Raw genomic sequence first — 26905 nt, 5'->3', positions numbered from 1 at the left:
GAGTTTTCCTGCTGCAACCAAAAAAGCATGGCCACCCAGCCGGGCTCGCAGAGTTTTCGCAATAATGACAAGATTAGCTGTTTCAGAGCGAAGAACCCGAGAAGGGATGCAAGGCATACATTTGTTGTGTAAAAACACAGTGCCAAGATGATGGCAAGCCCAATGAACTAAGCAGAGGGCCATAAGCTTAATCCTCACAACCACAAGGAGCCAATGAGGAGCATGGAGCACCAGGCTAATATGGGCTCCAAATGGGGATCCTGTGTCAACCCTTGCTGTCATGTTCTGTAAGCGCTGAAGTTGTTGAAGCAAGCCTTTTGGTTGAGCCAGATAAAGGGCATTACAGTAGTCAATGCAACTGGTTATCAAAGAGGCAACCACCTGAGGGCGCAGGACCCCTGGTAAATAGTAAAGTATGTTCTGAAGAAGCTTCAGCAGGGCAGAATCTGTTTTACAGATGGTACTTAATTGGGTTCTATGTCATTTAATCGACACCCATTTTTTCGACAAGTGTTTGTACCAAGAGTTTATGCTGAAAAAACGAATCAAAATGTTTTTAACATTAATTTGGGTTTGTTTCCTCTCAAGCCCCCCTCCTCTACCTATGTTTTGTTACTTCTGACCCCTAAACCTTTATATGTCCTTTCCCACCCCCAAAACAATGTATTTGTTTTTTCAGCAAAAACTCTCCGTAAAAACCCCAGTCGAAAAAATGGGTTACGATGAAAGGATGTCGTAGCCTTACTTGCACGGTCATCAGTGCTGAAGATGAAAAAGAAACACCTAGGTTCTTAGCTGATGCCACTGCAACAGGGGGATCCCCCAGAGCAAGCAGCCAGAAAGAGGAAGTTCAAAGAGAAGCCCTAGATGGAGAATCCACCACCATCACTTCTATCTTACCCCGTTCAGTTTGAGCCAATTGCCATCCATCCAGCCCTTCATGGCTGACAGACACTCGCACATCTTGGACGACACCTCAGCTTGGTCGAGGTCAGACCGCACCAAGATCTGGGTGTCGTCTGCATAGGGATATCATCTGAAGCCACGAGAGCAGATGAGGGCAACCAGCGGCTGAACATAGATATTAAATAGGAGGGGGGACAGGGATAAACCCTTGGGAACACCACAGGATAGAGCGTGAGACACCGACAGAAAAGGAGGGAGAGAGAGTGATTGACCCTGACTCGATAGAAAAGAGGACTACCAGGCCAGAAGAGCACCCAACAGGCCTACTTCCGCTAGGCGAGACAGCAGGATGGAGGGGTCGACAGTCTACAAAGCTGCTGATAGGTCTAACAATATCAAAGCACCTACTCCATCCTGATCTGCCAGCAGGGTGAGATCATCCATCACTGACACCAGGACACTCTCGTTGCCCCATCTTGGCTGAAAACCAGATTGAAATGGGACAAGCCCCTTTGATTGTTCAAGAAAAGAGGATGGTATAGGTGACAACAATGTTTCTAGTAATTTCATAAAGAAAGGGGGGAGAAGTGAGGTAGGACAATAGTTAGCCAATACCATGATAGTAACAAGGGTTATAGGCTCAGGCAGGATTTCCTTCAGGACTGAAACTGAGACAGGGTCCGATGGAGCAGCAGATTTTATTTGGTAATAAAGAATTCCGCCAAAGAATCACACAGTGCCTGAGATGGAGTAATTTTAGATGTAGTAGAAGCAGTTGAGATGAATGATTTCACAACCGAGAACAACTCTTTAGATTCATTAAGAGCAGATAAAACTTTGCTTGAGAAAAATGTTTGTTTGGCAAGCTTAATAGCCTTATGATAGCTGTAAGTCAATTTCTGAAAGCAGAGTTTCTCCTGCATCCCATAACTCATCTGCCACTTCCTCTCTGCCTGCCTTAGCTCCAAGCAGTCTCCGTTCAGCTCCTCTGACAACCAGGGTGCAGATGGGCGTTTCTGAGGATGGACAAGTTTAAGGGGAGCAACTATGTCAGCAACTTGCAGTAGAGTCTGAGACAGGAAGGGCACGTCAAGCATTGGGGCAGAGTTACACTTTTCGACAATTGAGGTCACAATCACCTTTCGGTCAGCCCCCGCCAATTACGACATAAAGTCGCAGTTGAGCATGGAACAGAAGGATCTAAGGCATTCATAATACAAAATGGGATAAGATAATGATGAAACCAGATTACTGGGCTCGGGGGATCAGAAATAGATATTGGAATTAATGGTGAATATGAGATCCAGAATACCACCCTCTATGTGAGTGGGCTCTGAAATCAATTTAACTAATCCTATGTTAGCCATAGAGCCCAAAAACTGAGTGGGGCCAGCAGTTAAGGGACGATTGACCCTAATATTAAAATCAACTAAAATGAGTATGTTTGGAAACCTCTGTCGCAGGGTCGTATGAAGTCCAGAAACAGGTCTAGGAACTCAGAAGAGATGCCTGGAGGACAATATAGCAAAAGAAAATGACAGACCAGTCTGCCAAGACCCTTTACACATACTAAAAGGGCTTCCATCTTAATATTGTGTAAGATGTAAATTGCGTAAGAGCCAAGGGCGATTTAACCACGATAGCCACACCCATTTGGGGTGAACTCCAGCCCTGTCTAGATGTACAATGCTGTATCCCTCTAATAGTGCAGCATTTAGGGTAAAAGCTGAGGCTTCAGTAAGCCATGTTTCAGTTAAATATTGGACATCGGGTGCACGACTAGATAATTACTCATAAATGGAGGTTGTGTGAGCCATTAAAGAGTGTGTATTCAGGAGAAGCACATTTAGATGGGTACTCAGCATAGGGCAAAGTGTAACAACAACCTTACAACACGGTCAAAATTGTGTGGGAATATCCTATTTACTGGTGCTAAATCCAGTATGGCCTTACGGGGCGAAGCCTGCCCGGCCCGTCCTTAGACCGGATGGGAAGGGACAGTTTTAAATTTGGCGTAACTTCAGCACGTCAGGCGTGCCCGACCGCTGTGCTATCAGTGCTTAGTTGCAGTTCTCCTGCACATGGTATTACCTTAGCCAATTTACTGGCTACACTGATGGAAAGTGAAACCAGACTGCAGGAACCAGTGTGTGCAGTATGAAAGAAAAAAGCACCCCAAGCCAGTCTTACCAGGAAATAAGATCAAATTATAATAAAAAGTTACATAAAAAATAAGTAATTGAAAATGTATGCAGATAAAAGTGGTGCCCAGTCACACCACGTGGCACCGGGTATAAGCCAGTAGCCTGGAAGGAAAGAAATCATGTCACTCGCTATGAAACAGAATATTATGAAACATTATAAAACGCTATGAACATTATGAAACATTATTAAACGCTACGAACATTATGAAACATTATGAAACGCTATGAAGCAGAATAACAGAATAAAGCCAGGTGGGGCTGTGAATGCCGTACTGTTTAAAGACAGCAAGGTAACTGGCTCAGGAGACTAAAGGCCCGATTCATGGAATCTGGCGCAGAAATGGCGCATGGTCGGCGCACCGAGAAGGACCTTGCACCAGCCGTGGTGCTAATAAAAACTTGCACGATATGCGTATTCATGGATTTCCAGAGGCATCAGTAGCCGTCGCGCAAGTAACAGCAAGCTACGCAAGAAATGTCCTCAACACGCCTCCACACACACCAAAAAGCAAGTGAAAGGCCTAATACGGTCCATCCCTGGCCCAGCATCCAACCACCCAGTGAAACCGCGCGCCAACACCTTGCAATCCACAGGCGCACCCCAGACAAAACACATGCCCTCCACGCAAGCACAGCCCGTACACATGTCAAATCGCACGCTGACACCTCACAATCCCAGGCAGCAGCGTAATCACGTGTCAGTACCTCGCTATCCCCGGGCGAACCGCAGACAAAACACATGCTCTCCCACGGAAGCCCAGCCCGTACACCTACCAAATCACGTGTCAAAACCTTGCAATCCCCAGGCGCACCCCAGACAAAACACGTGCCCTCCAACGCATGGACAGCCCATACACCAGCCAACTTGCGCGTCAACACCTCGCAATCACTAGCCACACTCCAGTGTAATCGTGTGTCAGCACCTTGCAATCCCCTGCAGGCAGCCCCCTCCAGATGGAACAGCCCACCCCAGTCCCCATCATCCGTGGAACCCCCTGCAGGCAGCCCCCTCCAGACAGGAGACCACCCCTCCAGCCCCCATCACCAGTGGCACTCCCCTGCAGACAGCCCCCTCCAGATGGGACACCACCCCCATTCCCCATGGCACCCAGCTGCAGGCAGCACCCTCCAGATGGGACACCATATCCCATCCCCCATCACCTGTGCCCCCCTACAGTCAGCCCCTCCAGACGGGGCACCCCCACCTCATCCCCCATCACCCATGGCAGCCCCTGCAGGAAGCCCCCTCCAGATGGGACACCACCCCCAGCCCCCATCACCCATGGCAACCCCCTGCAGGCAGCCCCCTCCAGACGGGGCACCACCCCCCAGCTCCCATCACCTGTAGCACCCCCCTGCAGGCAGCCACCTCCAGATGGGACACCCCCACCCCAGCCAACATCACCCATTGCACCCCCTTGCAGGCAGCCCCCTCCAAACGGGACACCACCCCCCAGCTCCCCTCACCCATGGCACCCCCCTGCAGGCATTCCCCCCCAGACAGGACACCACCCCCCACCCCATCACCCATGGCACCCCCCTGCAGGCAGCCCCCTCCTGGCGGGACACCACCCCCCAGACCCTATCACCTGTGGCACCCCCCTGCAGACAGCCCCCTCCAGATGGGACACCCTCACCCCATCCCCCATCACCTGTGGCAACCCCTTGCAGGCTGTACCCTGACATTGTGAGACATCATTACTGCAACAACTGCATTTTGTGCACCTGGGCCGCTGTGTTGTAACATCAGCCAGAATATCATCATGAACATGTATCCTGCAAACAAAACATCAATGCCTTCCCCTGAGCTACATCCATGAGTGTTCCATATGTGCACACGCATGTCTTGGCCTTAACCATCCCCCAACATACACATGTGACAAGTGAATGTTAAAGTGAGGTCCTGCTGACCATGAGATAATGGCATGTCATTAAGCCCCAGTTACTGATTGTTTACCAATGACAGAAACAATCATACCTACAATGTGTGCTACATCAACAAACAATGGTCCAGTTTGTCACAGCCTGAGCATCAATGAGCTGGTTCATTTTCAAAATACCTTCTAACAATCACATCACCGTTCCAGGCATGTGTGAAGGGCAGAGCAGTCAGAGAGTGCACGACTGGTGAATTGGCCAGCCACTGTGGAATGTAAAAAAAACACTACTCTATCCCATTGCAAGAGGGTGACCAACACCTGAGCAAATTAATACTGTGGAAACCCATGCTGGTGAAGGTAAACGCACAACATGTGTGTCTCACAGCATTAACTAACTCATGTGCTCTGATGGTGAGTACGTAACACCCCACAATGAAGGCAAACACTGAGTGATGCTGCACATATGAAAGGAAATACCATTTGACAGGGCACACCCATCCCTCTACCCATCCCTCTACTTGACACATCAGCACCACACAGCCACATGTGGATAGTGCCTTCGCAAAACATCCCAGCAACAATACACAGGCATGTACGCAACCAGACACATGACTACCAATAGAGAGACGCACCTAACCTAGCATAGAGGCACACACCAAAATGAACAGCAATGAGTGATGCATTTGAGTAAATACAAATTATAGTATGCAGAAATATTTATATCATACAGTCTGTAAAATAAAAATAATGGTGTCCATGTATATAATCAAAGAAATAAAAAGAAAAATGCCAAAACGACTATTTACAAGATAAAAGAGAAAGAAATGTCCATAATTTCTGGTTTAAAAAAAAGAAAACCTACACCTAAATACAAACAAAACGGCAGTATAGTTCAAATTGTCCACTCCAGAAAAACAAAAAAACAAAGGAAACTGACACCTACAGAACTATGTACATAGGCTGCAGGCTAGTCCATCTCCTCATCACCATCTCACTCAGAATCTGGGCCAGGGCATCATTGAGCACTGTGTCCATTTCCCCCAGGTGGGCCTCTATTGATTCCTGGAGGGCTTGCAGGGACTCCAACATATTCCTCTCCAACCCCTCTGCCTCCCTGCAAGTTGCCTCCAGGATGTCAGCCCGCCTCCTTGCCCGACACAGTGCAACCTCCGCCCTGCCCATTGTCACTCTCGCCTCCCGGAGCCCGCTGCCTCTCTGCTCCAATACGTTGCCCGTAGCGCACGAACACGAAAGATATCCTGGTTCTTAGGTCCAGATTTGTGTCCTGCCTGACGCAAGATACCTGCCCCCGTGTGATGTTAGGCCCTGAGTAAAATAGCCTCCTCCTCAGAGCCTGCTCTGCCATAGCTCCCGGTGCCTGCTTCGTGTGGACACCCTCCACGCTGATGACATTACCCAGGGGTGTCTGACCCGTGCCCTGCTCCTCAGTGCCTGCTCTCCCTCCATTGCTGATGCTCCTGTCATTGCCTGGATTGGCAAGGTGACCACATCAGCTGATCCACTGTCGACTCCCAACTCAGGCAGGGATGTTTTCTCCACCAGAGGGGTCGAAATGGTTGGAACTGGTGCACAGGGGGCCCTGGTGTTATCTGGGCTGTAAGGCACCCCAGAGGATGACTGGCGCACAGAGGAGGAAGACGAGGAAGGGGTTGCATTAGTGGACAGTGCATGCAGTACAATCGAGACAAGGAATGCTGCTAGCCAGTTGAGGCGATGCCATACGTCGTCGTGATTATGTGCAAGCACTCGACAGCAAGCCTGCGCTTCATCATGAATCACGCCGATACGCATCCCAACACTGACCAGCAGGGGTACCACTCTGTCCCGAATGGCAACAGCCGCAGGCATTGCGGTGTCGGTCTGGGTGGAAACATCCAACACCTGGGGCTGGTTCCAGGTTGAGGCATGCTGGCAGGTGCATACAGCTGGAGCCGCTGGCCCAGGGACAGGATTTTGCACAGGAACCTCCACAGTGACCTGCACAGCCTCATGCCCCAGGGGCAGGACTGCAGTAGTCACACCCACCCCACCACCCCCGCCTGACCCAATAGGCTGAGTTACTAGAGATGCCTCCTCCCCCTCTATCCCCGCCAACCTGGATGACTCCTGAGCATCTTCCGCACTGGATGGCCCCTGTGTTGTCTCACCTGTACCCCCTGCTGCTGAGGAGCTAAGGACCACCTTCGCCCTCTTGTACTTCCCCTCAGCAGCTTTGGCCGATGCAGCACCAGCCTCCTCACTCCCCGATGATGTTGTGTCCAGGGGGGCATGGCTTGGCCATGCTGGGCCTTGCGCCTCTGCATGGTGGAGGCATCCCTGCTGCCTTGCTCCATAGCACTGTCTCTGCCCTCTTCTTCCAACGCAACTCCGGATAAAGAGACATAGAACACAAACATCAGGGTACTGCACCGATGTGTGCATGGCAACAAAATCTTTCACATGAAGCACACTGGTAAATGGAACAACCATCATCCCCCTCCAAAGCAAACATGTACATGCAAATTACATAATGCAGATACATGTCTGTCCACCCCAACAGACAATCACATCCGGAACATGACACTGTCACAACCTATCAATTATGCATGCTACACACTCATGCATCATGTGCTCATACACATGTCATGCACACACATCAACTGACAGTCCTCAAGCAGTGCAATCAGCAGTCACATCAGAGTACCCTCAATGGAAATCTGGCCACATGACTTTGTCACACATTGAAATGCACCTGTTTCATCCATCCATGAGTCATGGCTAGTCACACAATCACATCTTTGACACAAACACATGAACACCATGCATGCACATGAGGTTGCCAACACCACCTCATCTGTCACACTTGTCACACAGGCACGTCTCAGACACATGTAACAAACCACATGCATGTTGTGAAAGGCAGCAGTACAACACACAATGCAAATGTAATCCCATTAAATGTACACATGGTTCCCTGCACACATGTAGAGTACTGTGTGGGTCATGCACACAAATGTCCGTATAACAGGCATACTTGCCGTAAGCCTCACTCCCAACATACAGGAACATGCACATGCACTGTGAGCCCAGCAACAGACGGACACTCACCTGACGACTCCAGACATTGCTGCAACTCACTGACCTGGATATGCAGCGCCGGGTAGAAGTTCTCCACAAACTGCATGTTGGCGGTGTCGATCCCGCGCCTGAGCCGCTCTCCGGTGGCACCGGCCTGGAGGAAGCACAGGGCCTTGCTGTGGGTCCTGGATTTCAGGTCCTCCCAGTGCTTGTGTACATGTTTGAAAGTGCAGGATGCCACCCCCTCCACGTTAATGGCATCCACAATCCCGTCTCAGATCAGCTTACATCCTTCCTTGCCGACTTGCGTTGGGGCATTAAAGAGGGCATCATAATACCCCAGGACCTGCACCACATTACATAGAATTTTGGGGTGCCATGCAATTTGTTCACTACTGTGACAGTACAAAATTCCTATTTTGGTGGGGGATTTGCCTCTGCGCACAGGCAGTATTCATACTCTGGGCGCCCCTGTTTATGGCGTACCTCCATTATTACCATTACAGTAGCTTTCTGGGCTTCGCGTATGCATTTTTTGTGTTGCTGGGTGCCACAGCATATCGTGTAACGATTTTACTTTTTATGGAAGCTGCCGAGGTGTTGCGTACAAGCATTTTTGATTTCTGGGGTGCCTGTGTGTTACCCGTCCCATATAGTCTGTCACCAGGCATAAGATTGAGCCTTGCTGGACCACAGAAGTATGTTTTCCATCATGTACACTGTCCCCTCACTCTGATTTCCCAGGACAATTGCTTGGTGTGCCTTCCATTGTACAAGTCCATCTGTACCATGAGCGGGAAGGCCGCAAGAGGGAAAGGTGGCAGAGGTGGCCGGGTTCGGGGTTGTGCCGCAGAAGCTGCTGCCCCCACTTCCAAGGCTACGGGACGTACAGAGGGAGCTGTAGTCCCCCCCCCAACAGGGACAGGGAGCTGCAGCTGCTGTCCCCACCACCCATGGTCAGGGACCGTCAGTGGTTACTGCTGTCCCTGCCACCCAGGGACAGGGAGCTGCAGTGGTGGCTGCTGTCACCCCTCCCCCCCAGGTACATGGACATGCAGGGGCAGCTGATGTCCATCCCTCAAAGGGGAAGGGACGTCCATGTGAAGCTCCTGTCCACACCACCAAGGGTCAGGGACCTGCAGGGGCATCTGCTGTCCCCACCACCCAGGGTCAGGGACCTGCAGTGAATACTGCTGTCCCTGCCACCCAGGGACAGGGAGCTGCAGTGGTAGCTGCTGTCATCCCCCCCAGGTACACAGACACACAGGGGCAGCTGATGTCCATCTCTCAAAAGAGAAGGTACATCCATGTAAAGCTCTTGTCCCCACCACCCAGGTTCAGGGACTGGCAGGGGCAGCTGTGGTTGTACCCCCGAGGGTCAGGGACCTGCAGGGGCTGTTGCTGTCCCCACCACTGAGGGTCAGGGAGCTGTATTGGTAGGTGCTCGCATCCTCCCAGGTTCACGGACACGCAGGGGCAGCCAATTTCCATCCCTCAAAGGGGAATGGATGTCCATGTAAAGCTCCTGTCCGCACCACCCAGGGTCAAAGACTTGCAGTGGCAGCTGCTTTTGTGTCCCCCAGGGTCATGGACCTGCAGGGGCAGCTGCTGTCCCAGCATCAGTGGTTGATGCCATGGCCTAGACTACTACTGGTTAGCCGCTCAAGTGGCACAGTGAGTAGAGCGCTCGCTTTGACATCCGTGCAGAGCCTGCTAACACAGGTTCGGATCCCGGCGGGGCCAAACTCAGCCTTTCATCCTTCTGAGGTCAATAAATTAGCACCACACACCGTGGGTAATAAGCAGCGCTCAGATACCTGAGGGTTCCTAGCGCTACATAAATGCCAAATTATTATTAATAGCATCTGGTGCCCTGAGTGGTCCCAGCCACACAGGGTCTGCACCACATGCCAAGAAGGCAAGGCGTGCACAACAGGAAGAGGCTCAACCCCAATGCACAGCACAGGACACCGCCACATTGAGGAAGCAGAGTTTCAATGGTGAAGAACTCCAGATCCTCGTGGACTACGTGTGCGAACCCCACTGTGACATGTGCACGCAGCCAGAGAGCACACATATGCCTGCTCAGTGTATGGTGCGCTGGCAGTGAGTCACGGATGACATCAATGCCTTAGGGGATGAGAGGCGTACTGCTGCTTAGGTCATGAAGCGGTGGAATGACCTCCACTGTCACCAAACACAAGCTGGGTGCCAACCTCACCTCTGCTGTGACAACTGGAGGGGGTTACCACAGTAGGAGGAGCTCACACCACATGAAGAGGCCAAGAGTATGTTCATTCATGTGGATCAGGTGCAAGGCATGGGAGGCCTGCCAAATTATGAGGACACGTCCAGTGAATGATCAACCATGTGCATCCTGAATATGTGTATGGAGATTAAACAATGAAGTATGATTGTGTTGCACTTGTGCCTGCATTTAAATGACTGCCCTGGGTGAACCATGTCATGGTGTACTGACTCATGCACAGTGTACTGCGGAGTTGATACAACCCATGTGCCGTACATCCATTGAATATGGCTTTATGACAGTAGTCATCACCCACCATCAAAAGACATTTCCTACATGCCACCACAACATGGCATCTGGTTAGTTGCATCAGTGAGCCTCCCGCGATTAGGCAATAACTTGTCCACCACGAGATGAATGGGCTGGTAATTGCCCATTCGCGGATGGAAGTAATGCCTGGCTCCCAATCCGGAGCTGCCGGGCAGAATGGGGGTGAAGAGCATGGTTGCACCAGCACCGTTGATAACAGTGCCGGTGCAATCACAAATTCTGTTTGCGGGTGCCGCACAGCCAGCCAAGTAAGACCTGGCAGGCTGTCAGGTACCCGCGAGCAGAACTCGTAATGCGGCGGGATGGTATGAACGGTGCTGGTGCCTTACCGGCACCGTTCATAGCGTCACTGCCACCCTTATAATGAGCCCTGATTTTAGCCAGGCTGCACTACTGCAACTGCCTCTTGCTCGGACTCCTTGCTTCGAATCCACACCCTCTGTAATTCATTCAGAACAAGACTGCAAGGATTATGTTTGACATCAAGGCCAGGGACCACATCTATCTGCCACTGATTGTCCTCCACTGGCTAGCCGTAGCTGAAAGAATCAATTCATAGACAGTATGCATTGTACACAGGGCTTTGTGGGGCCTCTGTACTGCCTTTCTGAAAATATTCATACCTCAATGCTGTCCCTTCAGAGCCATATCATCATGTTACTCCAACCTTCTTCAGGTGTGCCAGTTCTAGATGCAGATTGTTTTAGGGTGATCTTTATCGTCAGCAGGGGCCACCCACTGGGGTACCCTTCGTGCCACCCTCTGTTTGGGGACTCATATCCTTATGTTCCTGTAATTCCTCTGGAGTGTCCTCTTCTACTCTTCCTTCCCTCTCCCTCTTCCCTGCTAAGCAATCCCTCTGCTCTCTCACTCTCTATATACTTTTTTGCTTGCAGCTTGATGACTGGATGCTTGATGTACCTCAGGGTCTCACAGGCCCCCGTCACCCTCAGCAATGTTTAGTGCTCTTGCCCCCGGGGAACTGAACTAGTGTCATCATCGCTGTACTTGGCAAATGACCCTAGAGAGTTGCATCTCTCTGCACCTAACCCAGCCTCCACTGACTGGATGCACTTGGACCACCCCATAACTTGTTCCCACCCTCCAAATGCCACTCCCCTGTAAACGTTTGTGCACTTGCTCCTTCTGACTTCACCATGCCTGTACGGCTTCTGTGTGTTCCACTCTGTCCTCAAACCCTACATAGTGGCACATTCATGCACTTGATGAAACTGTAGCTTCATCATCAGACATAATCACTGTTGCTACCACTGTTGATTGTATGACATGCACAGAGACAGCCTAGAGTGACTATTACATTTTCAGTGATTTTATGGCCCTGTACGAGTGTTCTTTTTCACCCCTTGTTCCATCCATACTTGAGCTCCCTGAGACACCTGCCTTGAGTATCAAGCATTTCAAAATATACGTGTGCATGACGTGCCAAACCATGACACAGTACAATAATCATTTTGCATGACATATTGGATGGGCTGAGTGACAAAGAGGTGACTTAATCGAAGGTTTTGGCATGTTGGTAGCAGTGTCATTGTGTTATTTCTGTACTTGTGTTGGTTAGTGGGGAATGTCTTTTAAGTTGTAAGGGATGCACACAATTTTGAACATCCAGGGGCACATGGTTTGGGGGGCATAGTTAATTGGCTCATTGTCCTCATTGAATGGCACCTGGAATGTGGCATGGTTGTGTGCACTCCACAGGGGATAGAGTTTAGGTAAAAAATCTAGCCACAAGCTGGATACGGACAGCCTCTCCACATGCCCTTTGACCGCCCATACGAAAGCGGCATGCCTGTGGGTGTGGATGTGGGGGCACCACCAGGTCCACCAGTACGCTATGCCGTGTTGCAACATTGTGAAGGACACATGCTGCCACTATGATCTTGCACACTACTGGTGGTGCAAATAGCAACTCACCCCCAGAGTGGTCAAGGGAGCGGAAAGGTGACTTGAGCACTCCGAATGTGGGATCCACTATGGCCTGAGTTGCAATATGGGCAGTGTTGTATCTTACCTGGGCAGGTGTGGTGAGATTCCATATTGGAGTCATCATGTAGGTGCTCCGATGGTAGGCACTGTGCCCTGAAGAGGTGAGAATGTTTGTCATTGGTGTCTATTTGTCTGTGTCTAACATACATGCATGTGCAGAGCCATTTATACTCACCAATGAGCCATGTGTTGCCATGCCTCCTAGCTTCCAGGGCCCGGCTTAAGGGTGACATTCTAAATATATAACTATCATGGGTAGCGTCAGGATAGTTTGCATAGACATAAGTAATGATGCCCTTGGCATCACATACAACCTGAACGTTGATGGAGTGCCAGTGTTTCCGGTTGCAATATATATGCTCTATTGCCCTAGGTGGACGTAGCGCAACATGTGTGCAATCAATGGCACTGAGCACTTTGGGGTATGGATATGAGCCACCCCATAAAAGTCCAGCAGGTATTCCGGGCACATAGATGTGCCGGCGGACTGAGGGGCATGCAGTCATTATTGCCAACACCTCTCTGACCAGGCTTAAGATGATATGGGGCGGAAACGTATACCTGGCATAGACCTGGTCGTCAGGCATCCCAAAAAGGGTGGTACTTGGGTGGAAAATCCGTGCCCTGACCATCCTCCTCCTCCTCCTGCGGTGTCCCACGATCACTGCTGCAACAAATGGAACATTCTCCGTGGCAGTATACGTGTGTTTGTTCATCATGCTTGTTTGTGTGCGTGTTGACGTTTCCACCTGCTATTGCGTGGCGTAAGAGTTTTGGGATTTGCACATACTATTTTGCGCGCCATCGATTCCCTGTTTGAATCCACAAATACGCTTTCTTTGCACGCATATGGGCGTTGCGATTGTTTGACCTTCGTAACATCAACATTTTTGCTTGTTGTTCCCCATTCCACGTGTTCTGCCCCCTTTGTGGCTTCGCAGACCTGGACAGCCCTTCGCTTGGGTTCTCGCGCAAGGCATTCTATCGCATTTACGTGTTGGACTGGCGCGGATTCCTCGCAAGTCAAAGGTAAGCCCCGTGTATTGTGTTCCATGAATCGGCGAACGGGCGCTTGTGTGCAATTTCGCACGCAAGTCCCCGATTTTCCACACAATATATTTCATGAATCTGGACTTGAAGCTCCTTGATCACTAATCTGCTGGCTACACTGATGGAAAGTGAAACCAGACTGTAGGAGCCATTGCGTGCAGTATGAAAGAAAAGAGCTTTGGCAAGCGCAGAGCCAAGCCTCGGATTGCCCTGAGGCCATTCACCCTCAAGCCAGAGTGAGAGGCCTAACAAGGAAATAAGATCAAATTAAAATACAAAATTAAATTCAAAATAAGTAATTTCAAATGTATGCAGATAAAAGTGGCACCCAGTCACATGCGGTGGTACCGGGTATTAGCTTGTAGCCTGAAAGGAAAGACATGGGCTTCATTATGAGTCCACCGGTAACCGTGCCAGTAAAACCAGCAGGTAGCCACCAGTCCTGTAATGATTTACCGGTGCCTGACTTGCTGGAAACACTGGGGCATTACAACCCCGGCAGTCCGGCAAGTCAAGCGCTGGTAATTGTAAATCCCCATTCCCCTTTCAGTCCCATAGGACTTCATGGGAATGGGGAGGACGGAAGCACAGGCACTGTGCGCATCAGTGCTGGTGCTTCCGTCAAAGTCTGCTGGCGGGTGTCGTTCTGCCCACCTGGGTCAGACCTAGCGGGAAAAAGGCACTCACCAGCAGACTCATAGTTTACTGGTCTGGAAACAATGGTGCCGGTAAGCTTACCGGCCCGTTGTTTCCAGACCTGCAAACTTGCAATGAGGCCCATTGTGTCACTCATTACGAAAAGGAGTATTAAAATATCATGCCAGACATGGGCTGAGAAATCTGTACTGTTTGAATCTATCCCCACCAGTTTCATTCTTGCATTATTGGCCATTGCTTTGAGTAGGAATTTTTCCCCTTTCAAAAACAACCTTTATTTATAGATCAGAGGTACAGCAATGGGGGCAGCTTTTGTCCTCCATTAAGCCAACCTGTACTTGCCCAAATTCGAAAAACTCTACATCTTGATTAGGACAAATTCTTACTTTCCGGCTATCCGGATGTTGAAACAACACAATGATGATATTCACTAGGGAAGAGAACAGTGAGCATTTCATTGCTTGGATCAATGCTTTGAAACCCCATCTGAAATGTACTGCTTCCAAAGACAGTTTTTTCATTCTGTTTTTGGATTTAAATATAAATGTCTGCGATGGGAAGCTAGGGGTAAGTCTTTTTAGAAAATCCACAGACAGAAATAACCATCCTTCATTTTGAAAGTTTCCACCCTACAGCATTAAAACAAAATGTACTATATTGCCCATTTCTGAGAATCAGACAAAATTGTACTTCCGTTCAAGACTTTCAGATTGAATCAAACTCCATGATGGATCACTTTCTTAAAATAGGGTATCCTAGGCATGTATTAACACGAGCCAGAAAAGAGCCACAAATCTAAATAGAGACACTCTCTTAGGGACACCAGATTCCAGTAAGAACACCACCAAAATGGTCTGTGTCAGCACCTTTTGTCCTCACATCAATGTGAAAAAATGCAGGCAGAGGCGTCCTCTTGGTAAGTACCACGTTCAATTTATTGTCCTTGGTTCAGTACTCTCTGTGTAAAACAGTAAGATAACAAGACAGGACGCCAGACACCGGGCTCCCCACACCCTTTGAAGCCACCTCCAATCTCCACTGTCAACCGTCACGCAACACACCAGCATTCTACCAGAACCCATGGTGACCTCACTGAACCACACGCACATGCACCATTATGACACATCCTCCTCCCTCATACCCATAAACACAAAATGAAAGGAACGTTGACCAGCAATGCTCCACTCACAACCACAACACTAGACACTCCAACCCTATCACTAAATGGCCAACTAGGCAATAGGCCTGAAGCACAAAGGAAAAGAACACAATCTTGACTGAACCAACACCGGACCATGATACTGCAGGAAAGCCCCCCACATGGTACCTAAAACTGTAACACAGTTTTCCTACAACAGACAAACTACCCATCGTCCCACTAGTAACCTAAACACACTCTTGCCTACCCAAACCACAAAACAAAAGAAAGGATGGGACCCACCGACCTGGAAAAGGACCCACAAATAATATCCCACCAAACTATCCCAGATCAACAGAAACCGTTGAGGATAAAAACAAAAACAAAGAACAACCACTGGTCTTGACCTTCCCACCAAGATCCCAGGTCTGCCACACCCCAACATTCCACAACCCATTGCGGGCAGCTAACTAACCAACCAAAACAAAACAAAACAGCACATACACCTTCTGCCCTAGTCTGGCCCACAGGGTCTTAGGCCTGCCACACCTTAGCGCAAACCAGCTCCCCACGAGCACACCCAGCACACTCAACCTCGTCAGCCCGGGAACACGGCACACCACGGATCCATCCATAATTCCTAAAAGACAACACCCCTTAACATGTCTACACACATCCACACACATTACCAGGCAGTACATTATGAGCTCACATTCCACAAACCCAGGCATTGCAAGCTCACCACTGTTGACCAACTTCCCTTGTCAATGAAAAACTGTTACTAAAAGCAACATTAGCACCACCAACCCAATGAACAAATCAAAAAGAAAAATCAACCGTTACAAACCCAATTTAAATTAAACACACCGCTAACCGGCGAAAACCATGCACCGGCGAACCCTCGCAATGCAACCGACCCGAATTGCTAAGCATTCAATACGCTAACCAACACCCTCCAGCATTCACCTACACACCCCATCAATAAACATGAAAAGATTAAATGTAAACAGATCCAAACGTGCATTTCGTATGGATACACCACCCCAACCCACATGTCCAAAATGTCCCGCATTTGAAACTTTTCCCTCTGTATTTTCACGTAAATTCCATCAGAGGAACACTTTCCTTAATGTCCCACAACCCTATAGGAACCACACTAATGCTCCCGAAACAGTTTCACACCCTGGAAACTACCGCCAACTACAGAAATTGGCACCACATGTCCTAAATATCCCGCACGTGAAACATTTCCCCTGCATGTTCACGTAAATTCTGTCAGAGGAACACTTTCCTTAATGTCCCACGACCCTATAGGAACCCCACTAATGTTCCTGAAACACTTTCACACCATGGAAACTACCGTCAACTGCAGAAATTGGCACCACATGTCCTAATTATCCCACACGTGAAACTTTTCCTCCTGCATGTTCACGTAAATTCCGTCAAAAGAACACTTTCCTTAATGTCTCACGACCCTGTAGGAACCCCACTAATGTTCCGAAACAGTTTCACACCCAGGAAGCTACCGCCAAACAGAAATTGGCACCCCGGCTCCTATTGGAAACCCCATAATACATTGACAGTCACTTCCTTATTAGGAAACCCCGACCAAAAGTTCAGTCCCAACTCTTTAACCTGAAAAGAGAATAATTAAACTCTTGACACATACACAAACCCAGGACCTTATACACATGGCCACGACATATACACATACTCACAAACACCACAATGGCCGCCCACAACTAACCCCACCCCGGGACAAGTAATCCTAACCCATAAACTAACGGGTCATGAACAAACACAGACACGCACACCCACAGTCATGCATAACAGGCCCAAACAACACCTACCTCCCCATGGTCACTTCAAACATTGCGTCCTCCAGGATCCTCAAACCATCCCAGCGTGTTATCAAAACCACTCCAGTTCCGAGGATCTTCGCCCCCCGCGGGACTCCATTGGACCAAAACCTCTCGATCCAAACTGCCACGGACACCACCTTGACCGCAGCAGATGTTCCGATGCACAGTCCCACTCGCCGTCACCTCCACCACACTGTGCACAGGGCAACGGCCACAAGCACACCAATGGTCAAACCCTTCTTCGGGTGCAGTTTTCTTCACCATCGGTGACATCATCGGCTCCGGGCACCACGCCCTATAAACATTCAAATTGTCATTGTACGTCAGTGTTCGCCCCCGATCAGAAGGCAAAACCAGCCCCTCAGAAACGTCACTCCCCATCATGGCGCTCATGCCTCCATTTCCCCACTGCGTGACTAAAGAGTCACGGGGTCTCCATGGCCTGCGCACAGGCATACGCGCCTCCCTCTTCTGGGCCATACCTTGCCGACTTCAACTCCCAGATCTCACAGGGCCAAACCCACGTCCACACATATGTCAAACACTGACCCGCGCTTCACCAGCTTGGCCCCTCTCTGTTTTCTGACGCCCGTACTTATTACTAGGCCGTTTTGCCCACCTGGCCAGCCGTGATTCCTTGACCTGGTCACCTCTCCTCAATGCCGGAAATGAACCTGCTTTGTACTGGCAGCTGCAGCATTGTTTGGCCGCCTCTCCTCAGTGCCGGCCACAGACCCGCTTGTCCTGGCAGCTGCATCGTTGTCTGGCCGCCTTTCTTCAATGTTAGCCACAGACCAGCTTGTACTGGCAGCCGCACCTTTGCCTGGCCGCCTTTCTTCAATGCAGGCCACCCATCCGCCTTGAGTCCTGGGGTGTGGTGAACAACACAGGGGGTGGTGTCTGGGCCAGCTGCACCCCCCACAGCAGCGATGGCACCCGTACCGTCCTTAGACCAAACTCATCGCCAGTTCCCTTTGTTGTCCTTGGTTCAGTACTCTTTGGGTAAGACAATAAGGCACAAGACAGGACCCCAGACACTGGGCTTCCCACACCCCTTGAAGCCACCCCCAATCTCCACTGTCAACCATCATGCCACGGACCAGCATTCTATCAGAACCCATGGTGACCTCACTGAACCACACGCACACGCACCATTATGACACAATGCTATCAAAAAAGAAGTCCACAAGTCATCCTGCAATTAAAGAATCCAGAGCTCCAACCACCATTGTTTGCTTTCAAAAAACGTAAACACTTAACTCACTGCAGACAGGCAAACCCAGAGACAACACTAGAATTAAGAAATCTCACTTTGGCTTGCCTCCAGTAACATGGCATTACCCCTGCATAAATATTACCACCTGTAAATTCACGGCTGTTAAACACAGTGTTACATTGAATAGCAAGGAATGGCACTTTAAATTCCACTGTACTTGCAAAAGTTGCAATGTGATTTATATTGTACAATTTTCATGTGCAAAGGTCTATGTTGGTAAGACCACAAGAACGTGAGGACCCGGATTGCAGAATACAGGTCTAGAATTAGAACACAGCCACAGGTGCACCCCTGGTGCATCATGTCGTATGTCGTCTCTATGGGTAACCAGGATCAGCTCACTTGTTGCATCATTGATATAAATCAGTGCAGCTGACCATCAATTAACGCAAGAAAAATTAGCCCTTCAGGAACAGTACTGGATGTTCACACTGCAGAGTTTTGAAGATGGGTAGAACCACAGGGAAGAATGGCACCCTTTGGGGAGCATTTAAGGTGATTTTTAGGACAATGGAAGATCGGCTTTGGTCCAAAACACAGTTTTGTCACTAACGAATGTGGGTGTGTATAAAGGCTTACGTTATTTTTTACATACAAGTCATGATTTTCCCCACTGTGAGTATATTTTTTTGTGTTTCACCATTAAGGCTGGACTTTTGCAGGCCCTGCAGTGCGGTCTCGTTGTTACATCTTCCCCATGTGGGCACACACGCAGAATCACGCGATTAGTGCAAATCACAAATTAGCTGTATATTTGCTGTGGCAACTGACCTGTATTAAACGGTCTAGTTGTTAAGGGATTCTCCCTATGTTTGTGCTTAGGCATAATCATGTATCACAGGACAATGGAGTTTCACTCCAACAGTGTGTTTGGTCATTCGGGGCAGTGTTCTTCATAGTGCGTGAACAAGGGAGCAGAACAGGCCTATCTAACCAAAGCTTTCTCATACCTAGGTATGTGGAAGTAGGTTGTAACTAACTCCATGGCTCCATACTGTTGTGTCATTCAGTTTTCACTAGGGAACGTACACTGATACAACATTCATGTATATTACTTTCAGAGCTTCTCATCGCCCGCATTGACTGGAAATTTAAATTTTGCTCTGAAAGATATCAAGCAGACATTCAAACAAGTATTTAGCCATCACAGCATGGCCCAACTTAGTTTATATGTTCATGGGAAGATTGGCATATGGTAGTTATGTGTGGCTTATGGCGATATCCCACTGATGTGTTTTCGGCTTTCCTGTTTGTTAGCTTGAAGGAGTTTTAAGTGAAACATTACTCACTGGAGAAGTCCACATTATCTAAGTTTTTTTTAAATGTATTTACCATTGGGTGCAATATTGGGATTTGGTAGATTGCCCCCTTTTCTCTGCTTTGTAGATTCCCTTGAGCAGAGGCAGCCTAGAGGGTCTCTGATCCATTTACATCGACTTGGGTCACTGTTAGGCAGAATCACAGGCAGTACCCTTTGGGAACACTATACACAATTAAGACTACAAGTGTCAGTATAATTTCACCTTTGGTACAAGTCTGTACTACACAGTAATGTGGTAGCAGTGGCTGAGCATCCAGACATATCGCAAGAGTAAAGTGAGCAGTACAAGAGGTTACACAAAGGACTAGCAATCAGCAATCACAGTGATTCAAACAAACACTTACTCAAGGTTTCTACACAGTCATTTCGAAAACATTCCACTAGCAAGAGCAGCTCAATATCGCAATCTAATACACTACAATACACAACCAATCAGTTTCTGAACAAGTTCAGCTCCCCTGAAGTGGGAGCAAAATGGCACTTCAGTTACTTTAAAAAGGGGTAAAAAGACAAATACTTTCAGAGGTAGGGCAAACAGTTTCAGTTCACTACAACCAGCAATTCCATTCACTAGGCCTGGGCCAAAGTCAATGGTTTAGAGTCTCGGATAGGATAGCACAGTAATGTAGTAAACAGTTAAGTCTTTGGCAGGGTTTTTAGAAGTAGTTGGTCAGATGAAAAGTTAGATGTTGGTTTAGGGAAGGACAAGCCTTCGAAGTTGGGAAACAAGCCTTTGAAGTTGGGAAAGTTTGGAAAGTTTCACAAACTTTCACTGCGGAAGAAAGGATTTCTTGACTGCGTTTGCACAGTACCTTCAAATGAAGAAGAGCTGTAGCTGAAGCAGTTGTTCCTGGCAGTTCCTGCAGATCTCACAGTTCCTGAGCTACAGTCATGGGGACAAGAAGGAGGATGTCGCGAGGTTCCTGCACTGCCCAGGGAAGAGGCCACAAGCTTGGCAAAACGACGGTTTAAGGTGTGAGTGCTTTGAAAACCATGAACTGGTATCCTTCGCATTGGCTATCCGGTTTTCAACAGAACTCTGAAGAAAATTTGACCAGTATGGGGATGGTGTCCAGGTGGTTTACGAGTTGGTGGTTCCCACCAAACTCAAGGAAAGAAGTTAGCCTTGAAGGGCTTCTCTGCCGGTGGAGTTTCAGGCAATTCGGACGTGCAGCAGGGCTTCACCGGTGGACCAGGAGTTGCAGCAGTCGTCTTTCTTCAGCTCGTCTTCGGTTATTTCGTTCCAGTGGTCGTCTCTGCTTTCCAAGTCCCAGAGGCCTGCTTTTTAACAGTTTTCCCACATTCATTCCAGCCTGGCTGTCACTCCCACAGCAGGGTAGCTGTCCTTGCCAGACAGCCAAGGACAGCCAGCTGGCCAATCATGCCATAGTGCATTCAGGTCTCCTAGGAGACTAAGCACAGGGAGTTTTGGGCAACTCCCTCACATCCTGTCCACCCCAGACACTCAGACGCCAGAGGAGGGCTTCAGCACTGAAGCCCGCCAAAATCCCACAAACAAAGAGACCAAACCTGGTTTAGCATGCAGAGTTAAACACAAGAAGGAGCGTTTCTAAAAGAAACAGCAAAAAAAGTCAACCAGAGTCTGTGTTCGGGTCGGGAAATATTATGGTAGTTTGTTTAAAACCACTGCCACAAGCCATTTCAAGCAGAAAAGGGTAACATTTGACTGTTACATGAGTGTTTAGACTCAGGGGATGCTCAGCAACCCCTCCAGCACTCTATAGGAAGATTGTGTGTGCTGGCTCTGTTATTTTAAAAAGACTAGTAAAGTCAATTTAACTTTACATGCTCTGGGAGACAGTAGTCAGTCCCAGAGAAGGTATTTAAACCTTGTGGAGTCTGAAAGACACCCCTGTGCCACTTCACTGATGGTGCTGTGTGACACACAGAAAAAGATGATGCAGATGGAGTTGTTTTAAAACTCCATAACCAAAGAACACAAAAGTAAAACACTCATCACAATACATGAAAGAGTGGGAAAAAAGGCTCACACTCTTTCCAGGCAAAAATTTGCATCCTAGAAATCCAGAAAAATTGCTGGTGGTCTCAAAAGGTAAGGGTAATAAGCACATTCTTGAGAATTCTCCCAAACAGTCACGAGTAAGTGAGGATGTTGAAAGAGGTCTACGTGCCAAAAAAGGCTTGCATCGCAAATTGGTTGCAGGAACCTTCATGGGTTTCTCCTAGCAGAGATAAGGGTCCAATCATACTGGGCATAAAGAGAATGGGGAATCACCAGAATACCAAAACAGCATAATAATCCAAGTATGTTAGTACACAGAAATGTCCTTGGTTAGGTGGACCAACATGTAGAAAGGATTCACAACATCAAAAATGCCATACAGAAGGCATATCCAATAACCAAGTCAAAACCATATCTGAAACACAGAAAGCATGAATTCAGAAACTCAGTGCAAAGCCGGGGAAAGTCAGTGCATAGTCATTTTTGCAGTACAAAATGACTTTGCATGGATTTTGCACGGCAAAAATACACTTTACACGGTTCCATAAATCAGGGGTTGTGTCGGCAGTGCAAAGTCACTTTTCAGCAGGGCAAATTCACTTTGAAGCGGGCAAATATTCCATGAATCGGGCCCTGAGAGAATAGTCAAAACACAAAGCAGGAAATTTTAAATGGAAGGGATGCAGCAGGCCAGCCATTATTCTAGTCATATGTTAATATCTTGTTATGAGGCACAACGCAATGCACAACCTTTATGGAAAAGGTGAATGCCACGCATGGCAGGAACATGGCAGCATGATGAGAACAGTAGTCCAGCCAAATGAAGGTGACGGGTAAAGACGCGCGGCAGCAGACGCTAGAACCATCTTGCAACTATTGTCAATGACAAAAGGTTATCACTAGAGAACATCATGACATGAGGGGCAGCAATACATTAAACAATACAGATGCTGGCGCATCCGTGTCAAGGAATAAGATGGGAGGAGGCAAAGGGTGCTTGCGGATGCCTAGAGTGGCACATAACATACTACTAGTACTGGGTGTTGAGTCTGAAGTACAGGCCACCGAGTTCATCTGCAGGGTGTGCACTGTAATTCTGACAGAAAGTAGCTTAAAAGTTTCAAGTGTCATGAAAAAAGGAGAGGGCCACTTAGGTACATCATATCGTTATTTCTGCTGTTGGTCCTGCTGTGTGCTCTGTCTTGAGCTCGGGTGTTATTTGGCTGCAGGTGCAGAAAGCAGATGTTAATGCTGCATTTGGATATTTGTGAATTAGTCACTTTATGTCAAGAGGTTTCCATACCCTACGGGCCTTCTGTAACACAGTAGCTGGGCAAATGCTGGAAGTAGTTAACAACAAAACTACCTGTGCATAATCTGCTATGAAAACAGTCGTACATCCATCCTCTTAAAAAGAGTTCTATAAACATTTTAGACGTTTATAATCTTCATTTATGCTTACATATTGTTTAATGAGAACAAGAAAAAAAACAGTGACCCTATACTCAGTCACCTCTTCTTATGCCTGCTAAGGAACTGAACTCACGGGGGTTCCTGCCTGGTGTATTTCTTTTGTATTCGTGTCCGGTTCTGAGCAGGGGTTTATGTTTGGCTTCTGCTCCACTTGCACTGAGATTACCTTGGAGAATGGAATGAGATCTGCTTTGCATGATCCGAGAGTTCTATGGAGATTGTCTCTTCACTGTCATCTGTCACCTCACTGCAATGGTGCATTCATGTACACATTGTTTGTGCCTTAGAGTATCTTTTGAATTCATTTTGAAATTTGGTCCACCTGAGGCACATCTTCAGTACGTAACTCCCATTTCCCGTGTGAGTAGCGACCACTTGCCCTGTTGTGTATAAATGCATTTGTGTTCCCACCATTAAATGATGAACCATGCATACTTATTCAGTTAACCAGAAATCCCTTAACTGTCTTTTAATTAGTGATCAACCAAAAATAGGAATTTAAGTTTGTTAGATAAGAAAAACTCGACTGATATATTATTTCGTCCACTTTATACTAAAATGTTAGTGTGGAAAGCCCTAATTTACCCCATAATCTTGATAGTCAGAAATAGGGAAACATTTGCATAGCATTACTTTTGTTGAGAAAATATAGCCAATATAGTTAAGTATGTATGGTCTATATTTAACCTATGTGTTACAGATTATCAAAAAATTTGAAAGACAGTTGAGGAATCTCTACTTATATTGTTACGTTTTTGCAGAATCAGTTACCGATCTATAATCCTGTTCCGAAGAAGAGCAATTCTCAGAAAACACCTCTGGCAATGCAAAAAGCCACATCTAAATGTGCGAATCTAGTTTGGAGGGTGAGGGCAACGCTGAGAATTGTTTTACCCTCAAGCTTGCCCTGCAGCCAAACACACTTGCAATAGATGAATAAAGCTTAGAGGACTTACAGGACCTGATTTGCAAAAACTCTTCAATGGGAAAGTCCGTTGAAAACGCTTTTGTAAATCAGGTCCCCACTCTTTCCGAGTAAAATGACGTTTGTTTTCAGTTTACAATATAATCCCTTACAGACCCGCTTTTCCAATGTTATAATGATCCTCATGATCACAACTTAGACTTGGATATCAGGTTCAAAAATAAGTTATCGTTTTATGCTTTCTCCCTTTTTAGCTTTTCTTCTAATGTGTTTTCTTTAACCCAAAACCTGCCTAATGTGTGTTTTCTCTTCCCCTATTTCCTCAGATTTATCTTGACAAAATGTTTAATCTTCCTCTTGGACTTTTTTTGAAAGCCTGCGTTTGATCATTTTTTTTAAGAAAAGAACAAATAAATTACTTCTTACATGCTCATTTTGGTAGGTGACCAAAATGGACCAGAGTTCAGAAAAGACACATAGACAACCTATCCATGTGTTTGTAGTGCCTCTGTGCGATTTTGGTTTTGATGCTCTGCATCGAGTGGAACACTGGGTGATGGAGAAAATCACTATACACCCTCCACTCTATTTGGGCAGTAGCATGATTCTCTACTTTTATTACAAATGTTGATGGAGGCAGAGAGGCATGGATCTAATCACATTGCACCCACCTTTTATGATGCGAATGGGCAGGCAAAGCCCATAGGGATCCATATTAAGTACCCAGTTGGATTATTTCCATGTGTGAAAGCTTTCCAAGGATCCCAGAATATGCCCAGACTCCTGTGTCAACATCCCGTCCATGCTGTTAATGCCAAGAATTCCTTGAAACAAACCACGGTCATGAAAGCGGATGGGGTCAGGTTATGTGCTAACAGGCCATCCAAAATGAGGCCTATCGTGTTGTTAAAATTAAATTCACATGTTTGGTTACAAGCATTTTCACATACCATACACAAGCCACAATTATAAAGGTCATTGGTTTAGTTGGAAACCATGGTTCTCTCTTTGTTAAAGAACATATCAGATGGCTAGGACATCACATTTTGTTACAGAATGAGCATTGTTGCATCTTATCTGCAGTGATTAAGTTATATTGCTTATTACGCTAGGTTCCAGAGGTGAAATGTTTGATTACCTTTACAGTACATGTTAGAGAAGGTGACTATCTTGGTTGTTTTGCCTGATCACAGAAACAGTTTGCAATGGCCTCCCCTTGTTTGAGAGGACGGTTTTCATAGCTCGGTGTGCACCATCGCGCCGGTTTCCCAGTTTAATTAATTATTGGCCAATATTTTTCACTGTTTGGAGGAACAGTAGTCTGTTTAGACTGAACCCTATCCGCATTCCCAAGTACTCCGTCAAGCTTGACAAAGTTCCAATCAGGTCCAAAATGCATCCTCTACTGTTTCTGTCTCCTCGGTTTTCAGGATGGCACAAGATGAAAGATATAAAGGAATCATTTCATGGTTGTATTAAAATGTTCATTATGAATGCAGTAGTTTTTACTACTTACAGTGGTCTCCAGATCTGGTGATGGTAATCACCAGCTTTATCATCGCCAGCTTCAGCTCACATATCTTGGTTGTTTTGTCTGATCACAGAAACAGTTGGCAATGGGTTCCCCTTGTTTTAGAAGCCTGTTGTCATAGCTTGTTGTGCACCATCGACCAAGATTCCCAGTTGAATTAATTATGCAGAAATACAAACATCACTTTATGTTATCAGTGTATATGGTGTTCATAGAGCTGACGTGCAAGTTCCATAGTGTCAACTGTGAGATTATGTGGTCTTCATGACAATCACTGGCACACCAGATGCACTTCTCTCAGCCATTAAATATTTGCCTGAAGATAACAATGCTGCGGTTAGGTGGAGCTCAGTAAGAAAACTTACACAACATTCACTGAAACTCATGGTGGCCGACAGGGGTGTGTTTTGGTCCTCCTGTTGGTTTCATTTTTTATTAATGCGTATTGAAGACCTAACCACTGGATTCCCAAAACTGTCTGGGAGATAATTGGTCATTCCCCTTAATGCAGATTAAGCCATTCTCATTTCTCCCACACTGAGAAGCAATTAGACCATTTTTATCACTTTTCAGAATCAAAGGGCCCTCTAGAAATACAGCATTCTGGTGCAAGAACTATCCCTTAGTGAATGGGTGTGCCCTTTCATTCCTGCTCTCAAGTCAGCTTCCTATGGAGTGGCTGTCTCTGTGGAAAGAGTGTTACCTGCCCATACAAAGGAACACAATAGGCAATCACCCAAGGCTATAGTCCTGCCACGGGCAATGGGGAGCCTTTTCAGTGAAATGGGCCCACAGGGCTGACACATGTCTGATATCAATTTAAGGTGCCTGTGATAATTATGAGAGATGTTGGCTACCATCCCATAATTTGGGTATGGCTTATGGCTCATCAGAGGTATGCAGTTTTTGGAACAGTGGTGCATCTTAAATACAGCCCTTGCGCTGCAGAGACTTGGCTGTCAATGCAGCTGTCAAGAGGGTTACTGTGACCTCTGAACCTGCTCTGTGCCAGTGATAGAGAAGGTGCTGCAAATC

This window comes from Ambystoma mexicanum, chromosome 5q (assembly GCF_040938575.1).
Source record: "Ambystoma mexicanum isolate Mex_15411 chromosome 5q, UKY_AmexF1_1, whole genome shotgun sequence".
NCBI lineage: Eukaryota > Metazoa > Chordata > Amphibia > Caudata > Ambystomatidae > Ambystoma > Ambystoma mexicanum.
This window is presented reverse-complemented; position numbering follows the sequence as displayed.